Source organism: Hippichthys cyanospilos, chromosome 21, assembly GCF_059441005.1.
Source record: "Hippichthys cyanospilos isolate Australia breed blue-spotted pipefish chromosome 21, RoL_Hcya_1.0, whole genome shotgun sequence".
Lineage (NCBI taxonomy): Eukaryota > Metazoa > Chordata > Actinopteri > Syngnathiformes > Syngnathidae > Hippichthys > Hippichthys cyanospilos.
This window is the reverse complement of record NC_142389.1, coordinates 6,923,967-6,942,827: the sequence shown is the minus strand read 5'-3', so window position 1 is coordinate 6,942,827 and position 18,861 is coordinate 6,923,967. Positions and strand designations below refer to the sequence as shown.

Sequence of the window (18,861 nt, the reverse complement as noted above, 5' to 3'; positions counted from 1 at the left end):
TCATTATAAGAAAAACATGCTAACCCTTGATTGTTATCTATGTTACAAGCACCCTATAAGCTATATTACTCTACTACAACTTACATAACACACTAGGACACACACATTAGCTGTGTTGATTGTTGATGACACTGAATAACAATGCAATCACGTAATTGCATATCATTATTGGAATAGGCAGCTCTCCCCGAGAAGAAGGGGATAACACAGATTTACATGCAGTGGAGGGGGGGGGGGGGGGGGGGGGGGGCTTGACTTTCCTCTCTTCGAGAATGTTTTTACTCTCCGTTTCTTTCGTTCTTCCCATTTGCTGTTTTAAATGCTCATGGACAAGTTCAATGTAGTAAAAAATACAAGGAGAAGGCGTTCCGTTTTAGGGTGGTTCCTTGGCCTCGTCTTGTATTCTTTAAAATACGTAACAATGTATGTGCAAGGTATAAAGGTTGAAAATAAAAGAAACGTCTGAAGACAGAGCTATTATGGCGGCTAGATAGCAGTTCAGTGGATGATCAAATCATATTCTACATCTGAGTTTGGACCCAAAAGGAGACAGAAGGCTGAAATTGAAAAGTACAGACTTTATAGAAAAAAAAAAAAACAGTAAAAAATCACGTAACCACAGCAATCATCCGAACCTTTTGAAAGCTAGACTCAAAAAGAAAGGAAGACTGTTTGAGTAGGCGGCTTTAGAGCTTGATGTTTTGAAAACCCGGAGCTTAAATTCCGTCAGGCATCAATCATTTATGACATAATAAAGTAAATTAAACAACCATAGCAACTGTAAGGTCACTGATATATCAATGAACAGGCAAAATACAAGAATCTATAGGACAAAATCGATCAAGACATCAAAATCAAAAAGGTGCCAATCACATGACCATAACAGGCAATATTATCACAATGTATGTGGCTAAGACATTGTTGAGCATCTCACAAGATGTGAAGCTGTGAGGCGTCACAATACGAATGTGCTTGTCTTTCTGTGTGAACATGGTGACTAATGTACTGTGTCCTCATTCTGTTGAAAACCACAGCTTCACGTCTCGCATTTAAATCCAGCCAAAATGACAAACACACGCACACATTCCCACTCTAGCGTCACGGGTGGTGTGCGTAGGGTGGCTGATAAACTGACGTAAAACAAAAAGTCAGATTTCTTTTGTCACAAGATGTTGCTCATAGGCCAGTTAAATATTCTTACTGTCTTTCACAGCTCATCTTGCTTTGTGATGCAATGCATCATGGGTGTTGTAGTTACTCAACAGGCGATTGTGTGGTACTCTAATCGTCTTCCTGATATGGATATAAAATGCAGAGATATTCCCCCACTAGCTAGAATTTTTTTCACGATGTGTTACGGGAAAAACTGGAGAGTTGGTAATGGAACGGAAGTGATTGTGTGACGGGGAGGTTGGATGGAAAATCTTGAGTGGATGAATGAGCTGTTTTCTCAAGTCGGAACAAAAGGAAGTGCCGACAGTTCAGCGGATGAAACATGCAAAGTGAAAAGGAGTGCTCATTCTCAATCAGTCTACCTCTCTTAGCACCGGATTTTATTCATTTCCTTGCTAGCGGAGCTTGCATTGCGGTTTTACTTCCCAGACACTCTGTTTCCTTTTGATAGTTGATGTTTAAATGATCTTTAAAGTGTGCGTTTTGTTTCTGAAACAAACACATTATTAAGTTGAATTTAAATCCTTTTAGTTTTGCTATCTAACAGCAATTTTCATTTGCAAAATGAATGAATGCCATTGCCTTAAGAATGAATGAAACTGCAATATGTATTTAGAGCAGTGTTTCTCGTCTATATTTTGCCAGGCCCCCCCCAGAAAAGAGAGAACTTTTCGCACCCCCCCAGTCGATGCACTGAATATAAAAAGGATTATTAGTGATAAATTGTTTAAGTATACCTCCACATGTATCCTTTTTAACATTAACAACAGAAAAACACAATGTAAATCAACTTTCAACAACTGTTAATTTTTTTATAGTGTTTATACGGGTTGTAGCTTAGTCTAAAACGGAAAAAAAGAAGCAAGTGCGCCAAAGTGCCTGAAACTAAAAGAAAATGATGAAAAATATTACTTCATTGGAATTATATTCCACATGGCAAAAACAAAGCCTTTTTCCTGGGATCATCCGCGCCCCTCCTGGCATCACCTCACGCCCCCCCAGGGGGCCACCGCCCCACCATTTGAGAAGCACTGATTTAGAGGGATGTCAAGTCAAATAAAAATGTTTGCAATGTCTTCTATGTGTCCCCGTAAATCTAATCTAAATCTACGGCATTCTAATTTATAGTGTTTGTAGAATACAAATTAAGCATTGATTTGCATACATAACAGGGGGCGGCCATTTTGCTGGAAATTGCATCAGTTGCTCAGGGCTTAGGTGAGGACCAATCACGGCTCAGTTTGTAACTTTAGTAAGAACCTTTTTGAGTTTTTGAATAATCTGACACAAGATCATTAGTTTTAATTTCTGCTTTAAATATGCAACTCCCATTGCAGCAGAATTATTGATTTACCTCTGTACCACTAAGATGAAGATCTGAGCTGAACATACTCACATTTCGTGACACAACTACACACAAAGACTTCAGAAGGCTCCATATGCCAGATTGGAACAGATTGTGTGAAAACGGCAGTGTGTTTACAAAAAAAAAATGTTTATGCATCACCTGTGAAACATAATATAATAAATGCAAAATAGATAATCGCTACATTGCAGAAGGCAATCCCAGTCACTGAGTCTCTTTTAACATCTGCACAAAACTCTTAACACGTCTTATTCAAGTGTGTAACGAAGCAAGAGCAAATTCACTAAGTGTCTCAACACAGGTCAATAATATTGAATAGCCTGTGAGTAGCTACTGATAATGGCGCGAGGTGTGTTGTGTAGACGAGGATTATTAGCACATGCAATGTAACAGTCACGCCAGTCATCAACACTGGATTAGTGCAGAACATCACAAGGTCGCCATCTTTTAGTTCTTCACGGGCATGATTATGCAGATAGCGTGGTGCAGACAACGGAATACTTTTTGAGGTCGGTTTTTCAATTTGTCATCTTATTGAAATTCCTTCTTACTTACTTGCAACTCATGAGCTGACAATACTGTAGAACAAGATCTTTCTACAAATTCTTTATTAGCAAAAATACAATTTTGATAGGGCTGAATCCAGAATTGAAGTTGGATGAAGTTATAAGCAATTTTGACCTACTGTATATCTGGACATTTCCAAAAATGTACCTTTTAATGTTTCTTATCTGTTGATCTTTATACAAGATATTATAATTGTTATTATGTATCTATACTGTTAGGAGCATTTTTTTCTTGTTTTCCTTTACTTTCATACACTAGATCGTTCTTGTGGTACAACCACGAAGTAAATGTCTCCTTTTACTTAGTTGTGAGAGCAAAAATTGTAAATTACCACTTAGTTTTTCCTTAATAATAAATGATTTTGACTAATACTTCACATTTTTTAAAACATTCAACCAAAGCCACAATCACTATTACCATATTTTTTCTGACAATAAAGTTCACTTAAAATTCCTTAATTTTCTCAAAAGTTGACGGTGCTCCTTTATAATCAGGTGGGACCTACTGTATGTATGTTACCTTTTTAGTTTGTCATTGTTTTAAATCATAAAGTCCTTCCAATTTACTTACTAAAAAACGATACTTTCAATAAGTCCATCGAAAGATTACAATGTCAGCAAAAAATGTAGTTTTAACTCATTCAGTCTCACAGACAAATTTATTTGTTTATAGATATTCAATCACATTTATTTTTGTTTAATTGCCAAATATTAAGTTGAAGGATTGTCTGAAAAAAAGCTGGAACATCTCAAGTAAGATGATCAGCAAATTATTTTCAAAGACCTCCATTTCAAAGAAATTGGGTGCAAAAATGACTAACCATGGAAGAGTAACGAGGATGTTTGAACGAATGACAAGGGGAAAGATAAGAATATCCTAGAGTTAAAGGGGAGGAGCTATTTGGTGCGTCAGATAGTGTTTGATGGCTTTTGGGCCTTTGCGACATTCATATTCAGCGGTGTCAAAAAATAAAGAAACTTCAAATCATTTAATTGTTGCAACATTAGTTTCAGCATATGCACATGCATTGAATCACACTATAACCGCAAAAGTATGCTATTTGATATACGATGAAGACATGCATCTTAAAGTATATTCATTTTGTCATTTTAATAACACACTCTATGGGTTATATTTAGACAGCCATGATCTATGTAACCACTAAAGTCAGACATTTTTTAATTCCCCCAATATGAAGCGAAAAAAGAGGGGGTCGACTTATAAGCGAGGTCGACTTGTACTCTGAGAAATATGATGAATAACCGGCTGCGAAGACGATCTTGTACATGTAGCAAAAAGAATATAATCGTAAGGGTCATCTCTTGGGACTCGAGCTGAGCTGTAAAAACTTTTAACTCAAAGGTTTTGTTTTAAAAGATGCTTGGGAGGCCTTAAACTCAAATCTGTCAAAACAAAGACAACTCCAACCTCCAAGCTTTTAGTTTTTCGCTTGCTTCATGAATTGTGTAATTGTGGAAAATGTCAATCCTGTTGAAAAGTCCAAGGTCAGTTCCATATGACGCTTAAAATGGAATGATTCCAAATGAATGTACAGCGGTTCCTTACTCGCTACTGTTAATGAATACGAAACACTTCCTCCAGTCACGGAGAAAAATACCGCGCCTCTTGACCCGCCTCCAGTAAAACGTGGAAACAAATGTGCGGCAGGACGTTACTGACCATTTGCATATCTGCTCGCTCAGCTTCTTCGCGTGAAATGAAGACGTCCAGTAAAAGAGAAAAGAATGGAGAATTCAAGCGAGAGGGGAGTGGAGCCATTTTGGTTTTACAGTCTGTCAGCAAGACTCGCGTGTGCGCTCTTTATCATATATCTCCAGTTTTACACTGATGGCTGCACACATGTTCTCCAGTCTCATTATGAAATGATGAAACACCGCCAGCCGCTTCGGTCGGAGGCGAAATAAATTATGTAATAATTCACCTCGCAAACGCTGTTTTCCGCGCATGTGTTTGGGTCGCACTCGCGAGTTCTTTTTCTAATTAAGGCAGCCTACACTTAGCTATGTAATTACTGTGAGTGTGGAACATGCCTTCAGCACATTCTCCTATTATCTTTCTTTTGGTTGCTGCTCAACAATCCCGCTCCTGGCACCTTCACCACCCTGCTGTCGCTCCGCTTCCTGTTATTTTTTCTCCCACTTCTCTGACCTATTTACCCCCTGTGCACTCCCAACGCTGCAGAAGTGCACGCTTAATTTTTGTCCCGACAATCCAAGTTGCACTTCTTGACTGTAGCTTGGATGTTGATGTATCTGTGTTGATTTTTCCTACTTTTTCGGCGTGCGCCGATCCATCAAGCTGTTATTACCGCTTCACCCTTCTTCTCCCCTCCCGCTCCCCTGTTGGGACCATGTGGCGGGGTGAGGCGGGTGGAGAGGCAGGTTAACTGGCTGAAATCTGCTGGAGAAGCTGGAGATTTATTTGGCTGTGTTTGCGTGATTAAGATTTAGCGCCGGTGCGCAATTATCTTCTCAAGTTGTACCCTGTGATCCACTCATCTTTCGCCATCATGACCTCATCAGCCAGCCCTCTTACTCATCTTGTTCTAGGTAATGAACAAGAAGCTCTTTGTGTTTTCAATTGTTACTTTCATAGTCCTGTATTGCTTTTCAATCAATCAGTCAAATGTTAATTGTATAGCCCTGAATCACCGAAGTCTCAAAGGGTTTCACAGATGAAAAGAGGTCATGTGGAGACTTCTTTCAAAAAAAGATGTCATACAGAGACATCTTTTCGGTGTAAGGTACACAACGGCATCCCCTGTCCAAGCTCCCAGAAGGGGAAGGAAAAACTCAAAAACCACAATTTGGGGAAAATCAGAAACCTTCAGAAGGGACCACAGGTGGGAGGAGCCTCCTTCCAGGCTCACAGGTTGAAATGGAGGCTGCATGTACCAAATACAGACAAATAAAAATAAAGAATTGAAACTTCAAATCATTTAATCGTTGCAATATTAGTTTCAGCATATGCACATGCATTGCCTCACACTATAACCGCAAAAGTATGTTATTTGATATACGATGAAGAAATGCATCTAAAAGTATCGTAATTTTGTCATTTTAATAACACACTATGGGTTATATTTCGACAGCCATGATCTATGTAACCAAGGGCGAGTTCCGGTTTGAGGAGGTTAATATTTTTACCGCAACTAATATGGCTTTTTTTAATTGTGTTTTTTCCTCAATCGTATCTTCAAGTCAATATGGAATTATACTTAAACGGTCTCTTGAAGTTAAAGTTATAGTGAAAGCACATATACAACTACAACTAAAATATTGATCAAAATGAAATGGAAAATAAATGGAAACAAAAAGTGGAAAAAAGAAAGCTATGGTGTCAACAGTGTTTGATTAAAATGGGTTAAAACATGCGTTATAATATACGACATTATCCACAATTATTAATTTATTTGTTATTTTTACCCTTAGGTTAATAGCAAGAGCAAAACCAGCAAAGTAGATAGCAAATAATTTTGCTCATGAACTAATTAGCTAAACACTTAATGGGAATTTTTTGATGCCTTGGACTGGAATAAATTACTGAATAGTGAATTTAAAAATTAAGTGTTTTTTTTTTGAGAAAAAATAGTGGTATTGTTTTAAATTACCATTATGGGGCCCTGATTTATGTTTTTCTAACTAGGATAGCAGAAAAATAAGTTTTTTTTATTTTTTTTTTATTTTTTTTACTGATACATTAAAATGACACACACATAAATCTCGCCCAGTCTGTAAATCCTAAAAATGATGGTTCCCCCTCACACATGACATATTTTTTTTTACTTTGAATATTTTTTCAAAGATTCTGGTAATTCTGGTAATGTGCGTTCCTATCCTGCTTCTTCGTTTTCCAAAGTTTTTAACCAATTATCCCCCATCTATTAATGATTCCCTCCTTAATCCAAAATCTTCATGACACTTTTACCAGCACATTTTTCACCCCTTTTCTATATACCAGCTATCCTTGGCTCGGTGCCTGCTTTGCCCATCTGGTCCTCCTGCTTGCCTCCATCCTTCCCCATCCATCTCTTCCCTAGCAGCGTCCCCAACTTCTGTTACTCATCTCTTCCACCTGCGTTCACTTTAAATAATTCACTGTCTCCTGGGGGAAAAAAATCGAGCGCGCTCTTTTGGGAAGGGCGTTTGATATATTTGTTTGGCTAGCCTGCCAAGCAACATGTGGCAAGACGGGCCACAAATAGACTCGCAGCCCATCAAACTTTCACTCACCCTCATGTAAATGTGGACCCGTTGTCACATGAAATACCTCGGTTATTGAATATGCGAGCTGAGCGGCGGCCAAGTCGTCGCCGTTGATTCGTCTCCCGCCTTTATTTACAAAGAAGCGGTCGAGGAAAGAACGGAGGCAAGAGACAAACGGGTCATTACGAGCGCGGACGAGATGAACGTTGGGGAGACGACTCCGCGGCGCCGAAACGAACTGTCAGGGAATTCTCGTGCTGGCGCTGTTTGTTAGTCGCTTTGCAAGAGAGCCGAATGCATAAAATATGAGTTGTAAAAGCGACGGACGGATTCAAATGCGGGCACAATGGTGCCGTGGAAAGAGGGGGAGGCGGTGACTCAAAAGTGAAAAGAAGCTGAACAGTGCACGAGCGTAACGGAATAAAAGTCAAATGAGTAAGTTATGGAGGAGAGAGAAATTAGAAAACAGAAAGTTTACAGACAGGTCACCATGAATGGGGAAAAGTTCCGAGGCCGTGCTGAATTGCGGAACAAAGACTTACGGGTAACAAAATAGGAGGAGGGGAGAGATAAGAGAACTTGTCACAACCTGTGAGTCGACGGGTTAAATATGCAAATGAGAGCACATTACTACCACCCGCCTGTCCCACTTTGAAACCTCCGCGCCAGACTCATGCATTAAAGACGGCGGACATGAATGCATTCAAGAACAGGTTGGCTCTCCGGCTTTAATCACTTTGCATCCTCACATGATACGACGTCCTCATTTCTTTCAGCCTCCCTCAGCACATCTCGGCTACATAAAACATTTAGGCGGCAAGGGAAATATAGATTTAGATAGAAATGTCTGCTGTCATGTTAGTACAGCATTAAATTAATAAAATTATTTGCATTTGGCTCTTGGTTTTCTGTTCTGTCCCTAGATATTTGATAGGTGTTCAGTGGGATGTGAGATTGAAGTCACATATATATATATATTTAAATTAATATATGTATTTATTTATTGATTTATTTAAATAAATATATATATTTATTGATTGATTTATTTAAATAAATTTATTTATATAAATATCCAAATATATATTTATTTATGTATTTATTTACGTGCCATTTCCTTCCAATAAGACAATTCAATATGTCAATATAATTTAGAGAGCAACAATTCTACTGTGTGATTGGATTTGCATCTTTTAATTTAAAAAAAAAAAAAAAATCCAATCCAAAAGGTTGTGTTTACCTACGCACATAATATATTTATTGGGGACCAATTCCTGGAAATGTTTTTGACTTATTCAAACGCAATTATTTTTGTAAATAATACCAATACAAACAGAGGTTTGCTTCCTCGTCAGCTGGTCCAGGATCAGTTAAAAAAATTATCCATTTTAGGTGAGAGGCCAATATGTAGCAATTGGCCTGCTGTGCCACAATCACTTCTTTCCACCCCTCATTCAACCTCCACTAATAACTTTCCATCTGTTCAAAATTGATGTGGGATCTGTGTATAGAGCTATCTGCCCCCACTTAACCTTGGAGAAATGTACTTCTTCTTGTAGAACAGTAGAGAAAATGAAATGATGGTGACCAGGCGTCGAACAAACACACTTATTAGAAAAGAAGCCTTGACAAGAAAAATGACGCCATTATTATTTCAGATTTTATGTCTGGGTATTACAGCTTAATTTGAATGGAATGGGAAATGATTCAGAATATGCCAAATGCATTTATTATTTATTATTTCTTATGTTTTCAATAATATTACATAATTACATTATATTACATGTTTAATTTGGCGATTCTTGGGGGGAAATGTTATTTCATACTTGTGTATGTATTATAATTGGAGAAGTTAAACACATTTTGTTTGTTATATAATAGTCCAAACGGGTCAGGGTTAGATTTAGCGTTAGAATATACAGTACGTTTTCATGAGGTACGTTTTCAACCACAATTTGTTGATTGATTGATTTCTTTCCAAAATATAAAGTTCACTTACAACAGGAACTTAAAAATAACACCGAACTAATAGGAGCCCTAATGTTTCGCTCTTCACACAGAGGTGATGTCGGGAGTCTCAAACATACTTTTGAGGTTGCCGCCATTTGCCAGCTCTTCTGGTTTGGTAACAAATACATTGGGAATCCATTCATTGTCAGTTTTTGGGTCCTTTTTGGATGTGAAATAAGATCTTGCTGAGAGAAATCACTATTTCATGTGGGACTTCCTTGTATTGCGTGTTAAAAGCTTTCTTTTTCTTTGAAGTTGTATTTTCGTGAAATGTGTAGTTGGAGTAAAACAAATCCAAAAGAAGCCAGTCAGAGTCCTTTCAGACTTGATTAATACATAAAACGGAAATAGTTCATTATTTGGGAGGTGGCCCGGTACCAGTTGATCCACGGACCAGCACCTGGCCGCCGACCGGTGTTTGAGAACCCCTGGTCTAGAGCATAAATTAATTACTAGCATGCAGTGCTCGAGTGCCCCCGACAGCCATGGGATTTTTATCGGAATGCTAAAATACTCAATTGTCCCATCCCTAGTTACACCATGAGCAAAGTTTTGCAAAACATATTTTTGTACTGAGCTCGATAAAGGTGTGACTCACTGAATGTATTCAGTGAATTTATTTTTCACTTGTCCGTGTTTGTCAGTCAAGTGTGATTTGAACATTCCCATAAAATAGGTGCTAGCCATCCATTTGTAACATCTTCTGTCATCCTCCATGAACCAGAAGACAGCCTGATAAATACTTATGCAAAAAAATAAAATAAAATAAAATAAGTCCTGTTGGGGATTCTGGTTCCTCGGGATTGTAGGCTATCCTACGGGATTGTAGGCTATCCTACAATCCTACTTTATATATATATATATATATATATATATATATATATATATATATATATATATATATTTTTTTTTTTAATGATTCAGGCAAGATCATTTAAATAGCCTAAAAACCAATTGTCTCTTTTGGGTTTCTTTAATTTGAAGCTTCAAAGACAGAATTCCTAACAGCAGTCTGATGGTTTGTAAGAGTGTGCAGGGACAAATGAAAGAGAAGATTCTTAAGGCTATGAAAGGGAGGAACTAGAAGGGAGTCCAATCCAAAATGATCTACGTCTGTGTTGTCTAATTCACTTATCAGTCAAGGTCGTCTCGTTCTACACGGACTTCTCATGTATAATAAGCGAAAGGGTTTTTGCTCAAACGAAACCATGTGGTCAGTGAACGACAATCTTATAGTAATACTGGCTGAATATGAATTTTCATTCTAGCGTCCTTCTTAATACTCATCAACTAAAGTTGACATTATGACTTGTACTACGAGTTGTCTTTTTTTTTTGATCCAAACTGGATCACAGGAAGTCTCTGGTCTTTCTAAACTCACGAGAGAATAACTGCACCCAGTCCCCATCGGAAGGCAAAGGCAAACTTTGTTTTGACTTGATGTTTTTGTTTACCGTTGCGATCCGGAGCGCACGTATAATGTCGCCCGAGCGCGCGTGTGCCTTTGTGCGTGCCGGCTGTTGTCTCTGTACTCACAGCTTGGCTGAGGGGGCCTGTCGTGAGGACAGCGTGCTCGTCCCCCTGGCTGCAGCATGCGATCCTGTGCCAGCTTGGCTCTCCAAAGCACGCCTCTCTCATTTTGTTATCATTTGTCGCGGCCTCCCTCAAACACATTGATCCGCACCGCATCCCAACGAGACTGGATGGCATTTTCGGGGACACCCGCATCCTCATAATTGTCCACACGAAGCATTCAAACACAGTTTCTTAAACCGGCGCATTTGCATTCATGCGTGTCACGCGTTGCTGTTGATATTCATGGATCAAAATCAAGCCACACAGCGTACAGTATGTGTGATAAAACCAGGGCTCATGTGCATTACTTAGCCATTACCCATCCATCTGTTTCTTCCGCCTCAGCTCAGACGTACACATGCTTTGTTGTGACGTATAATTGCGCAGAGTCCTCACGCTGATGAAACAACCCATAATCCCTTTGGGTGGACAGACTTATTGGCACCTGAAGCACTCGCACATCACTGAGCGAAACGCATTAAAAGCAGGCGTGCGTTTTGGATCGCAGTATCTCTACGCATTCCTTAAATAGCATTTTTTTGGGTGAGACTGTCTTTCTCTGCAGACTTCTTACTTTTTTGACTTTTTACACTAATACATGAACGTTCACTCACACACAAAAAGGGGAGGGGGACAGAAAGCGAGATGTGCAGTTTTGTTTTTCACAAGTTTTTGACGATCTCTTGGACAAAACAACAGTTTTTGATCGAAATAGTGCTTCAATCATTTTTTTTCACCCATAATTGGGCTATTTTTAACCCAATGCAAATTGAGATGTGAACAAATACATTTTTGGGCTTCCTTTCTTTTAAGCACATTAAGTAATGAAGAGGAAACAATGCATTCTCAATTTACCATTGTTAACAGTTAATTTCGAAATAAATAATCTCATTTAGTACTAGTCAAAGGTGTAGAAACAGCTTGTAATTCAGTCTTCTTTGTTTAAAAACTTGCTGAACTGTAGTTTAATGCATGCTGACTTAAGTAATCAACATTATAAAAAAAATATCAAATATGGAATTATTTGGTTTAAAAAGCTGTTAAGAAAAGTATACAATGTGTTATAATTTCGATTTTTGTCCAGATAGCTGCGTATGTGGATTTTTTTTTTAAGAGGAAATGCTTTTATTCTCAGCTCTTCAATCAATCAATCAATCAAATTTTATTTATATAGCCCTAAATCACCGAAGTCTCAAAGGGCTTCACAGAATGAAAAGAGGTCGTACAGAGACATCTTTTCAGTATAGGGTACACAACAGCATCCCCTGTCAAAGCTCCCAGAAGGGGAAGGAAAAACTCAAAAACCCCAAATTAGGGGAAAATCAGAAACCTCCAGAAGGGACCACAGGTGGGAGGAGCCCCCTTCCAGGCCCACAGGTTGAAGTGGATGCTGCATGTACCAGACACAGCTCTTCAATTTTAAGTTACCTTATTCACTGCCAGCCATGTTAGAGAATTTCTACATTTTCAATACCCATAAAATATTGTTCAATGTATATATATTCCAAGAATGTACCAGATGAAAGCATTGACTCGCTGCCTTTTCCACTTATTATTAAAGTAGTTCTTATTAAAGTAGGCTTAAAAAATTCAGCAACTTTCTCTTAAACAATGATGATCCCATATCTAAAATTGTTCTCTTATACTTATACTTATAAAACTTATAAAAACGGTAAAGATTCAAGAGTGAAACAGTGGGTGTCATACACACACACATATATATATATATATATATATATATATATATATATATATATATATATTAGTGTATACTTTATGACTTTTCCTCTCTGCCGCCTTGCAGCATGTTTAATTTTCCCCATCAGATCTATCATCCATAATGCTGCACGGACACGCCACGAGTGAGCCTTTGAAGTGCTGTGTGTATTTGCACAGTTGTGAACATACGCTGGTTTGTGTGTGTTTTTGCTCGGCAACAGCTTGTGTAAATGTACACCTCGTCATTTACTCGGATGTCTTGCTCAGGCCCAACATGAATGCGCAAACATGCCAAAAATGTTATGGACCTACATGACTGATTTTCTTATTTATGCTGACTATTAGGTCATAACAGTATGAGTCTGATGTTTAATATGTAAATATGGTGATAGAAGTCACGCGAGTGATGCTCGTTTAACTGCTTATTTTATAGATTTTGTTGTTGTGTGTTTTTGCACGGAGAAGCCACGTGACATCCACAGCCGATCAATCGTGTTTGTTTGGCGTTAGCGGGCCGTACTGACTGTGATGGATGACATATTTATGAAGCCCCTGTCCATGATTAAGGAGTGCAAGTATCTTCCAGTTAGACAAAGAGAAGTACCGGTGGATTAAATAGAGGACAGACAAAAGAGCGGAGTATGAAGAGAATGATGGATGGCTCCAGGGAATGGATGCAGGGATTTAGGGACGCAAGTCAAGGGGTGGGATGAGAAAAACAGGGCTGCCTCCTCCAAGCGGAAGGTCAGAGTCAGCGGGAAGCGTTGCACTCCAGCACACCACATAAACACACTGGCATTCTTTTTCAATCATTGATAAACATTGAATAAAAAATGAGTCTGCTCGTTGCACCGCTTCCTAGATGACCAGTGAAGTCACACAGGTCTTTTCCGATCTTTTTTTTATTGGTCTTCCTTTTTAGCAGTATGTCATTATTCTCATTCAGCACTTGCGTAAGTCTTGTACAGGTTTATGTGGCGGCGATAGTAAAGCAGACAGTGGTAGATGGGCAAGGAAGTATTGGATGGACAGCGGGGGGGCGAATACTGCAAGTGCTGCAAGATAGAAAGAGACGTGTTTAATAGTCTGGAGATAAGAGGGGAAGCCTTTTGCATGACAATACAGAATGGAAGCAGACTGATGCTGGAGATAGGTTACTGGTCACTGGTTGATTTTGCGGTGCCAAACATTCATTCTGTTTTGTGCTTGGAAAGCGTAGGAGCCCCAAACAGCGAGGGGAGGTTTATTCACACTCACAAATAACACATTCACTGCCATTGACGGCTATAGACGTCAAAGATGCATTTGAACTGGTCTGGCAGTGAATGAGTTAATGGTAGTGATTGAAATATGCAGAATATGGGTTCTGCATTCTTTTATTTTTTTGAAGGTCTGAACATTTTATTTTCCTGTGCAACAAGGGACTTTTATATAGTCCTTCTGCGGTTACTTATCTTGTGATGGATATTTATTGGAAAATGCAGTCGGACTGAACAAGGTTTCAGAGGGGGGAGACAGGGACAGCAAAGAAAAAAAAGAGAAGTAAAGGCAGAACCCTTAAAGTTAAAACCATGTATGACTACCAACAATGTTACATGCGAGTCTGGTTCAATCAATCAATTAATCAATCAAATTTTATTTGTATAGCCCTAAATCACTGATTTTCTCAAAGGGCTTCATAGATGAAAAGAGGTCATGTGGAGACTTCTTTCTGTCTGGCATGGTTCATAAATGTAAAAAGATGGGCAATTAGGTATTTCCAATTTCTGGAGAACTGCGTGCGGAGGCGCAAATCCCGAATGAAGATAATAGTGGACGTGTGAAATTACTGAACCGCATGGAATGATATAAAACGGTACTGATAAAAAGGACTGTTACGTATGCGTCATTGGTAATGGATGTGGAGTTTTTTGTAGGTGCTTAGTCGGTGCAAAGTTTAATTTGAGAAGAATTATCTAGCGAGGGGAATAATACTAGACCCCATACAATTAATTTTGGTAATTGAAATTGGAGTCGCGAATTGGACAAATGACAGTCTATGGAAGCAGATGCATATCAAAAAAGGCTGCAGATCTGTGAAAACTGGTAAAATGCATTTCCCTGTTTCTTATTGATGTTTTGAATGTTTGTTTTTTTCTGATTTTAAACATTATTTTCTTTTGCTCTCTTCCGGAGCGAAGTAGCCTCCATAAACCTCTTTATGAGGCATCCATGCACTGAATGACTGGCAGAGGCGAGCGTAACTGCAGGCTTATTTTTCTTGTTCTGTCCCAATGGGACGCTTGTATATCATGGCTGTTGCTGCGAATAAGCGCGGGGCGAGTAGCAGCTCTGTTAACAATATAGATTTTATTATTTCTCCATCTGTTTGTCACAACCGGACAGTCAAACTTTGCTCGGGCTGCCGCGCTTAAATTATTGATTCAAAGAAAGCGGCTGCCTCCTCGGGTATCAATCCAAACAGATATTGCGGATGCCTTTCAGCCTGCCAAGCTGGCTGGCTGTCACGCCAGTGATGTCCTCTATCCGAATAGGACAAATTGACTTGGCTCCTGGGGCTGCCTGAGGGGACACTGCTGACTCTACCTATACCGTCTCCTCTGGTGGCCCACTGCAGAAACAACTCCGCTAGCACATCTTATTTAACCAATAGGCGGTCAGAGCACAAACTAGAGAAACGCCGCCGCATTGCTTTTACCCTCGGCGAACATCGGAGTCAAACTATCGATCGGCGTCCACGTCAAAGCGTTCTGCCGGCCGTATTTGCATGGCCGTCTTGAGCGAGTCACGTCAGTGACACAAACGCTGGAGCGACGCGTCCATCTGCGCGGTTTGTGCGACGGTTCCCTCGAGGGCCTTACAGACTCACTGATGGCACATGAGAAACCTTCACCTATAAACACTGGCATCAATAACTACGCTCTCTCCCTAGGTCTCGTTCTCTCTCGCTCGCCGCTGACTGACCGTTGTTTATATGGCTGTAAAATTCAATTAGGCTGCAGGCGAGCAGGCCGGCCTGCATTACTGCCTGCCAGGGTGACATTTCATTTGCAATGAATCATGGGCCAGAGGAGGGCCGTGCAGGCGAGCAAAACAACACTTCTCCTGCGATCTGTTCACTTTTTCCTCCTTTTTTTGTCCCCCTCATTCTTTCTGCGTTTTACACCCACTTCTTGTTACTGCGGTTCATTTCCCCCGCTGAGGTGTGACGAATCCACTCACAACTTCCGCCTCCTATACAGTGGTTAGAAAATGTCGAAACAACCCATGTTCCAGTGCTGTGTAACTATAACTGTGACCTTTAACCTGAGCAATAAATAACATAGTTTCCCTCTCTGTCCAACTTTAAAACTCATCTGAAGACATATTTCTAGTCAATATGAGACTCGGCACAGTTGTATTCTTTTTTATTTTATATTTTTGCTTTATATCTTTATATATTTGTGATGTGTTTTCACAAAGCAGGGCTTATTTCTACAAAAATGAAAATTGAGGTATTGATTGATATCTTCTAATTCTAATTCATGAACGTAGCTCAGAAATTGATGATGTTAACATCAATTTCAATGTTTCTTTCAATGGTGTGTGTTTCCGACACCATTGGAGGACGGCATTATTTTCCAAAAAAGAAGCCAGCGGCCAGAACCAACGTCAGAGTCCATCCATGTTCACACACAGGAATATTACTAATATTGAGAGGATCATGTAAAAGTTATGATGTCTCTGGCTTTATTCAAATGTGGCGAGCTGTGTGCACCGGTTAGAAAACACAGAAAGGTATTCCACTTGACTCGTTTATTATCTGCGGTCTTTTGGTATATACGCACAATCATAAACTTGGTGAAACACGGATGCTGCTTAACTTTCAATTTTCATGGCAAAATGAACTCGAGCTGCGTCGTGAGGAAAACTAAAAATTGCTTTGAGCGCATTTACCATCACATTGGTGGCACGTTCACTGACCGCTCACAATGTGGGGAATCTGAAACACACTTCACGCGCCAAAAATATATCATTTACAGATGTGAAAAAAAGAAAATATGAAGTTTGCACAAGATGAGATTTTAGTTCTGCTATCGTTTTTACATTGTTGCCAACTTGTTGGTGCGTCTCATACATTGGCTGACGAATTTCAGATTTCGATTCAAAGTTATTGTTATTGGACAAGTCACAGGTACAAGGCAACAAAATGCAGTTAGCATCTAACCAGAAGTGCTTAGCAGCGTCTATATACTTATGTCCAACAGGATATAACAGAATATAACACTAGTGTAAAGTATAAGCAAAGTATATATATGGCCATAGGAGGAATGGTTAGGGTTAAGGTTACAGAAACTTCAGAAGTGTGGGACGGAATGTAACATTCCATGCATGTGTTGTTCTTAAAATTAGAAAGGGAAAAAAAAAAGCATAATACATGTTTAGTTATTTTTCTGGGGGCAGGGCAAAATGCGCAAGCATTTTTTAATTTTTTTTTTTCCCCAGAAATATCTGCGGCTCCTTCAATGTAATATTTTCTCCTCTTGATGATGACTCTCTTCACTGTGTTCCATGGTGTATTTAAAGCCTTGGAAATTCTTTTGAACACTTCTCCCGACTGATGGCCTGAAACAATCAAATCTCTCTGATGCTGCAGAAACTCTCAACGGACCCCCGCTTGTGCTTTAAGACGCCACTACAAAACTGTGGGAAATCCCTACCAGAACTGCTCTATTTGAGGTTAATCCGAGGTATTTTAAATGGTGGCTTGTGTGCCTTTTTCATTCTCGCTTAAAATGTTTGATTGTTTTTCAAGTTATAGGGTATTTTTGTTGGCTGCGGTTTTTTTTGAGAAACCTCCAAGAGTGATAATGTCTTAGATTATGAGGACTTGACTTGAGTGAAATGAAGGTCTAACGTCTGTGTTGATTAAACAAAACAAAAATGGAGGAAGCCTTGTTGAGCAATGTCAAGAAGCTCTTAAAGTAGAGGACCAAAACTTCTCCATTTTTTTCCTGTGTGCGAGGATTTTAGTCTACACTTTCAAATTCACAATAATAATAATGATGATTATTTTATTTTAGTACTCACTTTTTGTCCTGGTTTGGTTTCCCCATTTTTTGCTGATACTCAACATCCCAACTTTGACAAAAAATTCCTGCTTTCTGAACTTTTTTTTTCCATTTGCAAATTCACCATTTTCCCCCAATTTCATGTTTTTCACACAGAAATTCATTATTCAGCCCCACAGGCAAAATCAACTTTTCGCGTGTATATTCATTCCAATTTCATATTCAAAACATTCAGCACAAATTTGAACATTCCATAAATTAACATACTAACATGCCCACATTTTTCCATGTAATTTGGCCATTTTTAGCGCACAATTTCACAAAACCTGTGTTCAAATATATTCACCTCTTTATTCACCTTACCTTTATTATTTCTACATTTTATTTTGCCTCAAAACATGAATGTTCTTGCTATCTTATGAAAAAAAATCTAATTTCATTTCAAATATCACTATAATTTCCCGTGAACATACTGTGCTTAATAGATGCAGTTTATATTATAATATTTAGTCATTTCTACAATCAATTCACTTTGGGGATCATTTTCAACTTGTCCCCAAATCCCACCTCAATATTCAATAGTTTTCACAAAATACCCACAATAACTTCAAAACTTCAAAAAACATCCAATATATTTTAATGCCACTTAATAACGACAACTTGTCCTCTATTTTTCATTCAACTTTTCAGCTTCCACACACTACTTTTGTATTGCAATTTTTTGTATGCAATAAAAATACAGACGATAAACTATGAATAATATACAATGTCATTGAATCCGTCATATTAGAACAGTATAATTTGATGTGTATTTTATCTTAGGATGTGAACTAATTAATACTTGGCTGTTAAAACATATTAAATTAGTGCATCTATATATTAATGATATCTAGCGAAAGAACATTTGGTTCGATATATATTTGTATATGTGTATTCTGCCTGATTGGAAATTATGAATTGAAAAAAAGCACTGGTCTACTAAGTAATGTAGTACTAATGTCCAATGGGTATACTCTGGGAAACATCAGCATTTAATGAACTGCGAACGGAACTAGTAAATGACAAATTGGCTATTATTGTGACACAAATAAATGAAAAGAAATGGAGCATCTCTCAACAAGTGTGGAGTAAAGCCATTGCACAGCCTGCATCTGACGGTGCAGCATTAAAAAAAAAC

At 38.7% G+C, this 18,861-nt stretch overlaps 1 protein-coding gene across 2 annotated transcripts in view; it reads left to right on the top strand.

Annotated features, from left to right (window-relative positions):
• The window catches only part of epha10 (EPH receptor A10), a 179,173-nt gene that overhangs the window by 45,921 nt on the left and 114,391 nt on the right, over nt 1-18,861 (top strand). The window lies entirely within an intron of this gene.